Below are 12,564 nucleotides of genomic sequence, written 5' to 3' on the forward strand. Positions count from 1 at the left end.
CTATCTGAGGGGCGTACTATTTGACCCCCCAGCCTGAGAGATGGAACACTTGGCCAATTAGTGGGAGGGAAGCACAGCAGCCACTCGGTCTTATCTGGATTGACAAGAAAAATCTTTGTTCACACAAGAACTCAAGATAGAAAGTCCTATCAATGATTAAGCAGAAACACTCCCCTATTCACACCGGCTGAGGCAAATTCACTCCCTGTTATTTCCCAGCAAGGAGACTGTTGGCACCTCCAATATAGAGCAATTAGTCGCAACAAACCTGGTTCTGGCAAATGACTCCGACTGGATTGAGGTAGACTGAAAAACGAATGGTTGTCTGCAACAGGCCACTCCCAAACCCCTATTATTTATTTCCCAGCCAGGGAAGGGCTGGATAGCATCTATAATGTCTTTTCCCTGAGAGCCAGCTTATTGGCTTTCATTGCTCTCCTCTCCTCTCCTCTCCCCTCCCCTCCCCTCTCTATGCATACACTCATACACACATTTGGGATGGCCCAATCTGTTCCTCCCCTTCACTCAGCTCAGGCCCTGAAGACAGTTGCCTCTCCACAATCAGTGGCAGATGCAGACCACAGCTCTGCATCTGCCCCTGATTCTGCTTCCTCATCAGAGAACCTTCCAAAGGCTCCGAAGCTGACACAGGCTCCCCCTCCTCCTCATCTGACTCTGCTGCTAACTCTGCTGGCAGCCGACGGGCCACAGCAGTAAGATAACAATCCTGTTGCTAACAGTTTCATGAAATAATCATTAAAAAGAACCCCTCTATTTCAATGCTTTTGCCTGAGTAATTCCATATAGGGCTTTGTTTCATTAGACTAGACATACCCAATTCTTTTAACCGTGATACATAGGGGTTTAACCTCCAGCTGCCTAATCATTTTTGTTACTCCTCTCTGCAGTTTTTCCAGAGTCTCAACAACCTTTTTAACAATGTGTTGACTAGAACTGGATGCATTATTCCAAATGTGGACTTACTAGGCTTTGTAAATCAGTACTGGAACTTCATGTGATCTTGATTCTGTCCCTCTATTAATGCAACCTAAGACTGCACTGGCCTTTTCGTCTGCTACAGCACACTACTGGCTCATGTTTAAGTGATTGTCCACTAGGATCCCTCTCACAATTACTGACATTAAGCCAAGTTTCACCTTGTCTATACCTGCCCAATTGGTTTTTCTTGCCTAAGTGTACAATTGTACTTTTATCTACTTCGAATTTCATTTTTCTAGGTAGGTTAGATGCAAAACAAAATAAACAGGTTTGCATATTCATAATCTTTTTTTTAGGACCATTCAAATAGCAAATGATATTTTTGTAATAATTAAATGGCAATGGGGAAAGACATAAAAATATTTTTTATTTTATTTTGACATCAAATATTCTTTGGTGTTCAGATCTGGTCTTAAATAAATAATGTAGCACTTGGGGATGAAGAGGCAGCAGAGCAGACCAGCACTGGAAGCCAAGATAGAGAAAATTTGCACGGCCACCATGTATTTCCCTTTGGTGCTTAAGTAGGAGGGTACAAAAGATACCCAGACACTGCAGAAGACCATCATGCTGAAGGTGATGAGCTTGGCTTCATTGAAGGCCCCAGGTAGATTCCTGGCCAGGAAAGCCACTATGAAGCAGATGGCCGCCAGCAAACCCATGTAGCCAAGGGCAAGGTAGAACATGGCAACAGAGCCATCATTACATTGCAGGATGATCTCCGTAGATTGTGAGTGCATGTCAATATCAGGAAATGGAGGAGAGGTGCCCAACCAGATGCTGCAGATGACAACTTGGACACTAGAGCTAGAAAGGATAATGGAGTTGGCCAAACTCTTCCCCAGCCATCTTTGCATCTTATTCCCCGGTTTTGTGGCCAAGAAAGCTAACACCACTGTGATTGTTTTGGCCAGGATTGAAGATACAGCAATCGAGAAGATGATGCTGAAAGCTGTTTGTCTGAGAAGGCAAGTGGCAGTTTTTGGCTGGCCAATGAATAGAAAGGATGTCAAGAAGGAAAGCAGGAGGGAGACCAGGAGGATGTAGGAGAGGTCCCGATTGTTGGCTTTGACTATGGGAGTTTCCATGAATCTAATGAAGATCCCCAAGACAAAGGCTGTGGCTAAAGAGAGGAACAAGGTGATGGAAGTTAGGATGATCCCCAGTTTTTGTGTATATGATAAGAAAGTTTCAATCCTTGGAATGCATTCAACTCGGTTGATGTTTGGATGCTGATGTGCTGGACATCTGGTGCATTTTTCAGCATCTAAAAAGAGAAAGATTAACATCTACCATAAAACAAGAACTTCCATTACATGTATAGTTAGATTGAAACAGATGATGGTGAAGATGAATGTGAGTGGATAAATGTAATAGGTAGCAAAGGTTGGGAAGTTCAAGCATTATACTGCAAAAGGAAAATTGTAAAAGGCAAACAATGAGTTGTGTTGCTTTTGGAGGTTGCACTGATTCCATTCCATGTTCAGAATAACAGAATAAATAATGTTCATTCCATGGACCCCCTACTTAAAAATTACTTTAAACAAGTGAAATTCATTATTCCCTCATTTTTCGTCAGGAAGGGAGGGAGGGAGGGAGGAAGGAAGGGAGGGAGGGAGGAAGTTAGTTAGTTTCCAATGTTAGCAATAGCACTTAGAATTATGTACCACTTCTCACTGCTTTAGAGCCTTCTCTAAGTGGTTTACAGAGTCTGCATATTATCCCCAACAATCTGGGTCCTCATTTTACCAACCTCAGAAGGATGGAAGACTGAATCAATCTTGAGCAGGTGAGAATTGAACTGCTGAACTGCTGGCAGCCAGCAATCAAGAGAATTTGCCTGCAATACTGTGTTAGACAAAAAAAATCCAGGCTTTTACTCATTCCTTAGTATATTGAGTAAAGAGAAGTGAAGTGAAGGGTAAGGTAAGGTAAGGTAAGGTAAAGCAACTGTTAGCATTCCAAGTAATGCTCCCATAGAAAGCAGAAGTCCAAAACAGGTAAATTCCTCAAAGAACAATTTACTGGATAAATCATATTGGCACAACTGTGTTGTGGCCTGTAGGCCACTGGCCCCTCCATTAGTCAAACAGAGGAGGAGGAATGGGAGTCAGGGTCAGCATCAAGGCAACCTAAGAACTCCGAGGGGGAAAAGGGAATAGAGCTTTCAGAGAGAGAGAGAGAGAGAGAGAGGGAGAGAGAGAGAGAGAGGGAGGGAGGGAGGGAGGGAGGGAGGGAGCAGTGATATGCGGTGAGGTTTATGACTGGTGAGGCAGCAATTTTTTACACTTGTGGACTTCAACTCCCAGAATTCCACAGCCAGGCATGCTCAGTTCTGATTTAAAGTGACAGCATTTGTTTTTTCCTTTGCTAAATAAGTTTCCTTTTCTTTTTCTTCTCCCTTCCCCTCCTTTCTCCCTCTCTCCCTCCCTCCCCCCCTCTCTCAAACACACACACACACAAACACACACACGTTGGATTGGACTATCTTTCCTACCACTTTCCCCCTCTCACTCACTCTCAAACAAACACACACACAGTCACAAAAGTTGGATTGGATATCTTTTCCAGTGGCTTGAAAGCAGCTCCTCTGCCATCTCCCACCCCCATTCCCCTGCTGCCTTCCCCAAACACCTCCACCATTGCAAATGCAGCCTGCTGTCTGGGTGGGAAATGCCTGGAACGCAATAAAGCCCACCCACTCACCTCCTGCTGGCAGGCTGGGGTGAGAGGAGAGGCAGAGAAGCCGGAGGGGAGCCGATCCGAGCCTTCCAAGAGAAAGAGGCTGGGGGAAAGCGTCTGTGCTACACCATGGTTCTTTGCCCAGCTTCCGTGGATGACTCTGCTTAACTGTTAAAACAAGCCTCTAAAAAGCACCCCCTACTGTGAGGCAGGAGAACTGCATGCCTCCCCTACATCAGGAATTTTTAGGCTTTTAACCCTTGCTTAACCTAAGGGTTAAAAGCCTAAAAATTCCTGACGTAGGAGAGGCACGCAGTTCTCCTACCTCATAGTAGAGGGTGCTTTTTAGAGGCTTTTTAAAGCAGTTAAGCAGAGTAATCCACGGTGAGGCAGGCTCAGGCAGCAACTAGCTCAGCCTGACCTCAGCTCTTACCTTTTTCCTTTTAGATTTTTTTTCTTTTCACGATGACAGTGGTGAGGCACTGCCTCCCCTGCCTCCCCTGACTGCACGTCACTGGGAGGGAGGGAGCCTGGGCCATTCGTCAGCTCTCATATGAAGAGTTAATAGCCCCCCAGGCCTGGAGGTGGCTAATGAGGAAGATGAGGAACAACTGGGCCTGACATCTGGATGTGCAGAAGGCAGAGGAGAGGAAAGCAGTGGAAATCCATAAGTTGATCCTTGCGAAGGAAGAGTCACCGCTGCTAGCGAAGCCCCACCCTAACTCTGGGGATAAAAGGCAGGGGGTGGAGATGAATAGATGTGGCAGGCAACTATTCATCTTCTGGCTGGACAGACTTGTTAGCTTGTGGTAGAAAGAGAAACTCTTTGTCAGGGCTGCTGGCACTCCTAATATAGGAATCATTGCTTCAACTACAGAGGGTTTGTCGTGTTTGGGGAGCAGGGTCAGAACAAACTGGTAAAAACTGACTCTGAAAGTTCCCGCGCTTTTCACCTAATTAAATAGTGAACGTTCCCCCTTCCCCCAAGTTATCAATCACATTGTCCAATAGAAGTGCTGACTGGTTGCTTGGTTACTCCACTCCTCCTCTCCAAAGCACCTGTTGGAATGTCCTTGGTTCCCACAGGAAAACTTTTTGTTTTGACTACCAAACCGAGTTATCTAGTTTCCCCCCTCTTTCTGCCTTGGGGCAACCCTGAAGCCTCAAAGATGGCCTCAGCCAGGTTCGCTTTGGGATCGACAGCTTTGTAATCAGAAGTATTTGATGGGCTGTCACAAAGAAGAAAGGATTGAGTTATTCTCCAAAGCACCGGAGGGCAGGACAAGAAATAATGAATGGAAGCTTAATAAAGAGAAATCCATTTTAGAAGTAAGGAGAAAATTTCTGACAGACCAATCAATCAATAGTATAAACTGTGGGTGCTCCACCACTGGAGGTTGTCAAGAAGTGGCTGGACAACCGCAGAGGCTCCTGCCTTGAGCGAAGCTTGGATTAGAAGACCTTTGAGGTCCTTTCCAGCCCTATGATTCCACGTTTGATGGAGAATTTCTCCATTTCTCCAGAGATGCTAAGAAAAACTGACAATTCACCAGTAGACAAGATGAAGAGCAAGAGATGCCACCTCCCATCTAATGCATAGACCTGGTGGATTCCCTGTCTTTTAGTAACCTGCTCTAAATATAAACACTTTAAAGTTTATAAATCAATCAGAATAGAACTGGAAGGGACCTTGGATGTCCTCTAGTCCAACCCTGTGTTATTTCAGACAAGTGACTGTCTAGCCTCTTGTTAAAAACCTCCAGTGATGAAGCACCCACAACCTTGGAAGATAAGCAGTTCCAATGGTTAATTGTCCTCTCTGTTGGGAAGTTTCTCCCTAATTCCAAGGTATTTCTCACCTTGATTAGTTTCCATCCATTGTTCCTTATCCTACCTTCTGGTGCTTTGCAAAATAAGCCTTCCTTGTGGCAGCCTCTCAAATATTGGAATACTGCTACAACTTATCACTTGTTATAAATATCGTAACACTCGTTATGAATTATACATATCAAATTATTTTTTCCCTTTCAAAGCGAAGCTTACAATACACATCAAAACAAACTTTCAACTGCTTTCTTTCCTAAAGTCGGCCTCATTTCTCTGGTGTCACTCACCTTCTGTGGTGGAGATGGTTCCTTCTGCACAAGGACGACAATCGTAGCAGCAGATGGGCTTCCCTTCCTGAGCCACCTTCATGAACCCAGGGCGGCAGCTTTCCACACACTTGGACGGAGGAAAGGGCTGAGGAGAGAAAGGAGAAATAGCCAGAAAATAAATTTATTTTCATAAAAAGGACAAAGGAAGATGGTATTAATAATTTCCAGTTCATGTTTTAGCTTTGATTAAGTAAAGGTCAGTAGGAAAGGAGAGGTTCATTAAAAGGGATTGAACTGCATATTCCTTCTTGGTTCCTCTTCCTTTCTGAAGTTTCAGCCACAGTACCATTTTTAGGCAGCCATTTTTAAATTTAGATATGAAAGTTTTCAGGGAAATATGGGATAGAATTTTACTTTGTGCTAAGTGAGTTAGCTTACTTGCATGATTAGCTCAATCAATCTCCTTTTCCATACAATCGCTGAATAATTTGCATTAAAATAAAATACTATTTTTTTCATGGTCCTCTGAATAGCTGAAGGAGTTTGAACTCTTGAGAGCATGATCAATTGAAGTTCAAACTCAAAGGCATTGAAAGCAAACCTCTCATCCACCTCAAAAGTGCATCCTTATTATCGCCACCTTTTTCAATGGAAGAAAATAAATATTAATCTCACTTTCAGCATTTCCACCTGGGCGATACTCTTTTGGTCAATGAGAACTTTAAAATCCTGGGTTGCCCCTTTTTCTAGACTCCCGCATTTTATTCTCTTGACAGAACTGTTGGGGAAAACCATCCAGTTCACAAAGTCCAGGTCAGCTGTCAGGTCTCCTTTCTCATCCAAATACACCCCATCTATGGAATTATTTTGGAACTGAGAGCCTTGAAGGAAGGAGTGAAGCTGGAAAGGAAAGGAAGAGTTTAAAAACGAAGTGAAACTCCATCCGTGGAATTCAGGCAGCACATGAAACCACACCCCCAGTGGGCCACGGAAAAACCTCTCTCCACAGAACCGGTTCCTAATGGCCCCAAATTTGGGGGCCACTGCTTTACAACTCCCTCTAATCAGTTTGCAGAATATTGCCCCCAACAATCTGAGTCCTCATTTTACCAAGCTCAGAAGGATGGAAGGCTGAATCAGTCTTGAGCTGGTGATGATCGAACCTCTGGCAGTCAGCAGAGCTTAAGGTTAATTTAATTTTTCAGAAGAAGTAAGCAAGGCATCCACTCACAAAACTGATTTCCATCTGATGAAAAAGTCTGATGGAAAATAAATACTGCCAAGCCTCAACCCTTAGAGCATTTACCTTTATAGCCCTGTTCCTCTTTGATCTCTTGGATGTGGAGATATAAGCTGAATTTAACGCTCTTCCCACAGCCCAAATGGCATTGTACTTGAGATAGCTGTCCATAGCCAGGACCTGATCGATCTCCTCTTCCCTCAGACCCACCAGTTCTTTCCTCTGCCTGCACCGTCTCCAGATTTTTACCGAAAAGCCATCCTTAGCGGATGTACATGCAAAGGATTTCTTCATAAAGTTAAGTATGGATGAATAAAGGGTGGAAACTGCATCATAATTGGCCCATTTCCTTTTTGGCATCAGAAAGGAAAAAATGCTGGCAAAGTATTTAATGTCAACAACCTCAAACATCATATCAAGACTCAGATCCCAATAAGCTGTGGTGATCCAGACCTTTTCTACAATAGGTTGCTGAAAGTTTTTCAATAAGCCTTCTATCAACATCATTCCAACTGCGAATGAATTTGACTGTGAACCGTAAACAAAGACATTGACTCCTCTCCACTTGCGATATTTTTTAAGTGAAGAAACTACATCAACCAAATTCAGTGTAAAACTTTGATGAATAACTGTACAAATGCCATTCCTTAACATCAAAGAAGACATCGTCCTCATGAACCTCTCCCCTTGGTCAGTTTCTGGGGCAAGGAGAGCAACCAAGGTCCACTGGAAATAGAGGAGTAGCTTGACCATCCCTGGGTACTGGACTCCTTCAGCAGGGAGCATTGAGTAGAAGAAAGGAAACTGAGTTTTATCCTTCAGGATCTGGGAAACAAAACTGTAACTGATCTACAAAGGAAAAAAAAAAGGAAGACAGTGCTAGTTTACACTTACAAGCAAAATGTAATTCTTGTCATTTCCAAAATCACACTCTGCTTTTCATTTGCACAACAGCATCTCTGACTGAAAGTTCCATGGGTGAAAATGGTCACTTAGATAAAAAAACAGACCTGGGGGATTTTGTAGGTGCCCAACATGGTGGAAATCTGGATGGAGATACCAGTCTCTGCCTCCTCCAGAACAGCCACTGTGTTTCTCTGCCTTCCACACCTGTAGTTGGGAACACTGGCCTCCCCATCTGAAAGCAGATCCAGCAAAGGATTTGTAGTCATTTCTGACTTGAAGAAATTTTCATAGATATTATAACCCAGGCTGATGTTAGGTAAGAATTCGGTATTCTGGTTGATGTCTTTGGTAGCAAAAAGGAAGGGGAGGGAGTTCCAGTACATTTTAGATGTTTTTCTGCAGGTAAAAAACACTTTTAATCCACTCAATTAGAAATATTCCAAACAGTTTGTAACATTCCACAATATTACCATAGAAAACCAGTAAAAACAATAGGAATTTTGGATCATAGAGAATTTCAAAGGAACTCGCCACTTTAAGTGTTGGTTTTCAAGCATTTTATGGTATATTTGACAAACTGCTTCCTCTCTCTTAATATGGGTGACTGATGTCCCCAGATAACCTTCATATTTCAGTGCAGGTCTAGGATTCTTTCAAATTGTGTTATATTTTAAGACACTGAATGGCTAAACACACATATTTATTGTTAGCACTTGTATATTCTCTTAATATTTGTGCAGTTGGATCACACTATCTGACTAAACTATCTACATAAATGACCTTTGCGATCATCTTATAAACAACTGTGTCCTCTTTGCCGATGATGTAAAACTATTCAACACCACTGACAATGCTACTGCCCTTCAAAGTGATCTAGACGTTGTGTCTGAATGGTTAAAGAAGTGGCAACTCCAAATCTCAACCAACAACTGCTCTGTCCTGCACATTGGTAAAAAAAATCCAGAACACAAATGCAAGCTAGGCTGATACAACCTCTTAGTTGACTCTCATTCTGTCAAGGACCTTGGAGTACTCGTAACAAATGATTTAAGTGCTAGAGCTCATTGTAACAGCATCACCAAAAAGGCATTAAGAGTTTTTAACCTAATCTTACAAAGCTTCTTCTCTGGTAATATCGTATTGCTAACTAGGGATACAAGACCTTTGCCAGACCAATTCTCGAATACACCATATGTCTGGTATCCACACTTTATATTGGACATTAATCCAATTGAGTGAGTCCAGAAATATTTCATGAGAAGAGTACTACATTCCTCTGCTCGCAACATAATACCCTACACCACCAGGCTTGAAATTTTGGACTTGGACAACCCAGAACTACACCGCCTATGGTCAGACTTAAACGTAGTACACAAAAATTTCCACTACAACGTCTTACTGGTCAATGACTACTTCACTTCAACCACAATAATACAAGAGCACGTTTAACCTTAGACTGTCTACTATTGATCTCACTCCATTCCTAAGAGGTCTGTAAGGGGCGTGCATAAGCGCACCATCGTGCCTACCATTCCTGTCCTACTGTCCCCATTTATTCGTACCCATTTCATTTATACTCAGGTTTATTCTTATACCTATTACCTTGTAAACGACTGAAAAATCAAATAAATAAAAATAAATAGAATGCCTCCAGCTTGGATACATTGAGAAGCTGTTAAAGTCCAGGTGATTCTTCCCAGCAATGAGGTGGAATGACCCAACCCCCCCAAAAAAATTAGATAGATTTGTTTCTTTGTTTCTGGGGCTGTTTTTGATTCTTCCCCCCCCCAATTTCTTTGTTTTGATTGTAATCCAACAGGCGTCACATAGCCTATGAATACTATGAATAAGTAAATCAATCAACTGACCTACCAATATAATAGCAGTAATATTTTTATTTTAAACAAAGATTGTTAGGTTCATGGCATGAATTTAATATTTGATCTTAATCTTAATCTGAACATAATCTTTGAACTCTCAAGTTCCCTCTTTTCACTATGTATTCATTTTGAATGAATGGACAAAATGGACAGTGATATATACGTATGTACATACTGCATACATACATGTCTCTCTGTGTGTGCAGGTGTATATTTATGCATATCTATAGCATATGTACAATATATGTGTGTTATGTATGTATATGGGTAGATGTATACTTTCTCATGAGAGAAGGATTTCACAGGATTTCATTTTTAACGTGGGCCAGTGTGTTCACAGTAAAAAATGACAATAAAAGTTATCTTATCTATCATATCTTATCTCAAATCAAAATCAGAGACATTCACAAATCCCATGAATGACTAGGTTCTCAATTGGAATTCTTTCCTCCCAGCTGCAGACATTGTAGTGCAAAATCGTCTATCTGGCTTTAACTCATCTCAGATGCAGAGATAAATACATCATCCCTCTCTGTTTAACCGAGATGTCGCCCAGTGTCTAAAAAATCTCAGGGGTGAGATGGAGAGAAAGGTAATTCTGTCCCTCTGTTTCCAGATTCTAGCTTTGCTCAACAGATGGAAAGAAAAGTGGGTGGAGGTAAATATCTTGGTTGGGTATTGATACTTGGCATCTCAAACTGATCTTCATTACATGCAGTGGTCAATAGGGACTCCAAGGTAGAATCAAAAATTAAATTAGCAAAAGGAGCAGATCGAGGGAAGAGCAACATTTATTTTTGGAGGTGTAGAGATTCTTTGGAAAAAGAGTCACTCCAATGCAGTGCAGGAAGATTGACTTACTCCGAGAATTTTGTTGAGGGGCTTCTATCAAAGCTTAATGGTTGAAACCTGGCCTGCATTGCAGATATTATGCCACTAATCACATAATCTCCTGACTTGTAATAAGTCTGTGTCTCCTCATCATTTTCCTCCAGAGTCATGAGGCATTTGGCTTTGTGTATCTGACAGGTTCTCCTTGGCCACAAAAGAATCACTAGTAGAAGTATCAGCAATATGACTTGCATTCCTGTTTGAGCCTTCTCTGTCATGGCTGCTTTTTAACAAAGAACGAGAGAAAGCTGTGGCAAAAACCTAAAACTCTTCCTTAGCAGAAGCTTCAGATCCACTCAAGAGAAGGAAACACAGCCCCTGCCTGTCTTAAAACCAATCTCCAGATGCTCCTTCTGTTTCCAGAGCCACTTTCCAATGTAGACTCCACCCAAAATTGCCTTTGTGTCAGATATTGACTTCAAAGTATTTTCTGGCACGTTTGACTTTTATTTTCTCAATGTTTGCAGAAATGTCTCTAGGGATGTAATATAAAGTCAACAAATAAATCACTAAGATTTGGATAATTGCATGGAAAAGAACCACCAGCTAGCAGAATGTTGAACTGGCCAGCAGTCAGGTGCTCAAAGGGGGAACTCACAAATATGACTCCAAACTTTGAATATGGGCCATGAGGGAGACTGAAGAATTAGGTCCCAAATCTTTTCAATGGAATTCTTTTTGAAAACATTTAGCAAGGCCATGAAGCATGACATCAGATGTGGGTCCCTACCAGTTTGGACCGGTTTGGCGGAGTAGGTAGTAACTCGGCCAGCCACGCCTCCGAACCGGTTCTATCTATGGTGCTACCATCTTGTTTTTTGCTTCTGCGCAAAAGCAATTTTTTTTACTACTGTGCATGTCCCTGAGTGAACCGGCAGTAACAGAAGACAGAACCCACCCTGCTGAATACTACCTCTGGCTCAGTAGGAGTCCTTTTCACCCCATCCAGTCCCAATAGCTTCCAGACACAGGGATAAGATGTCCATGACATCATTCAAGGGGTCTGGGATAGAGATATAAGGCCACATGACATCTACATATTGATGATATCTCCCTTCAAACTGATGGATCACTTCACCCAGCGGTCTCATGTAAATGTTAAATAGAAAAAGAGAGTTCACCAAACTCCGAAACACTACACAAATTAGGGGATGTTGGCTGGATCTCTCTCATTCTATCAGTGCCAAACGGAACTGATTCTGAAGGAAGGAAGAGAACAATTGAAACCAGAACTTTTTCTTTTAGAATTGAGGAAGAAACAGTTAGAAAAAAAAACATGGAAGATTATTTCATTCTATGATTATCTTGGCAAGGTCACTATATGTGCAAAGATGGAAAGATTGGGCAACACCTACCATAGAAGAACGGTTGGTGAAATTGACAAAAGCAATAGCACTTAAACTTGGACACTGCTGTACTATGCTTTACAGCCCTTTCAAAGTGGTTTACAGACTCAATATATTGACCCCCATCAATCTGGGTCCTCATTGTATTGACCTCGGAAGCAATAGCAATGTCACAGTTCCAAATAGCATCCAAAATTAAATCAGAGTCCAAGGCAAAGTATTGCTCAAAGTTCCAATTTATTAAGAGAGCCATGTTGGCACATCTGGGGAAACCCGAATCTGAAAGCTTCTCTGTTTTTCCCACCCAATTGAAAGTTCATGATCTTGCCCCCACCCCCACAAGCCCATCACATGATCCAATCTTCCACTGCCATGCTGGCAGTCCCACTCAACCAGTTCCAGTCAGGTGCAGAGGTGTAGAGACAAAGGATGACCTTGACATTCTAGAAAGGAATTTTATTTTGGCTACATAGCATTCAACTCCATACTATCCCCCCTCCCATTTCCCCACAATAGAAACAGCA

General features: G+C 42.2%; 1 pseudogene; it reads right to left on the reverse strand.

Annotated features, from left to right (window-relative positions):
* Nucleotides 1-1,301: 1,301 nt before the first annotated feature.
* On the reverse strand, nucleotides 1,302-8,306 carry LOC106552048 (vomeronasal type-2 receptor 26-like; annotated as a pseudogene).
* Nucleotides 8,307-12,564: the final 4,258 nt, after the last annotated feature.

Source organism: Thamnophis sirtalis, unplaced genomic scaffold (genome assembly GCF_051295495.1).
Source record: "Thamnophis sirtalis isolate CommonGarterSnake01/CBP01778 unplaced genomic scaffold, rThaSir2_p1.2 scaffold_3, whole genome shotgun sequence".
Taxonomy (NCBI): domain Eukaryota; kingdom Metazoa; phylum Chordata; class Lepidosauria; order Squamata; family Natricidae; genus Thamnophis; species Thamnophis sirtalis.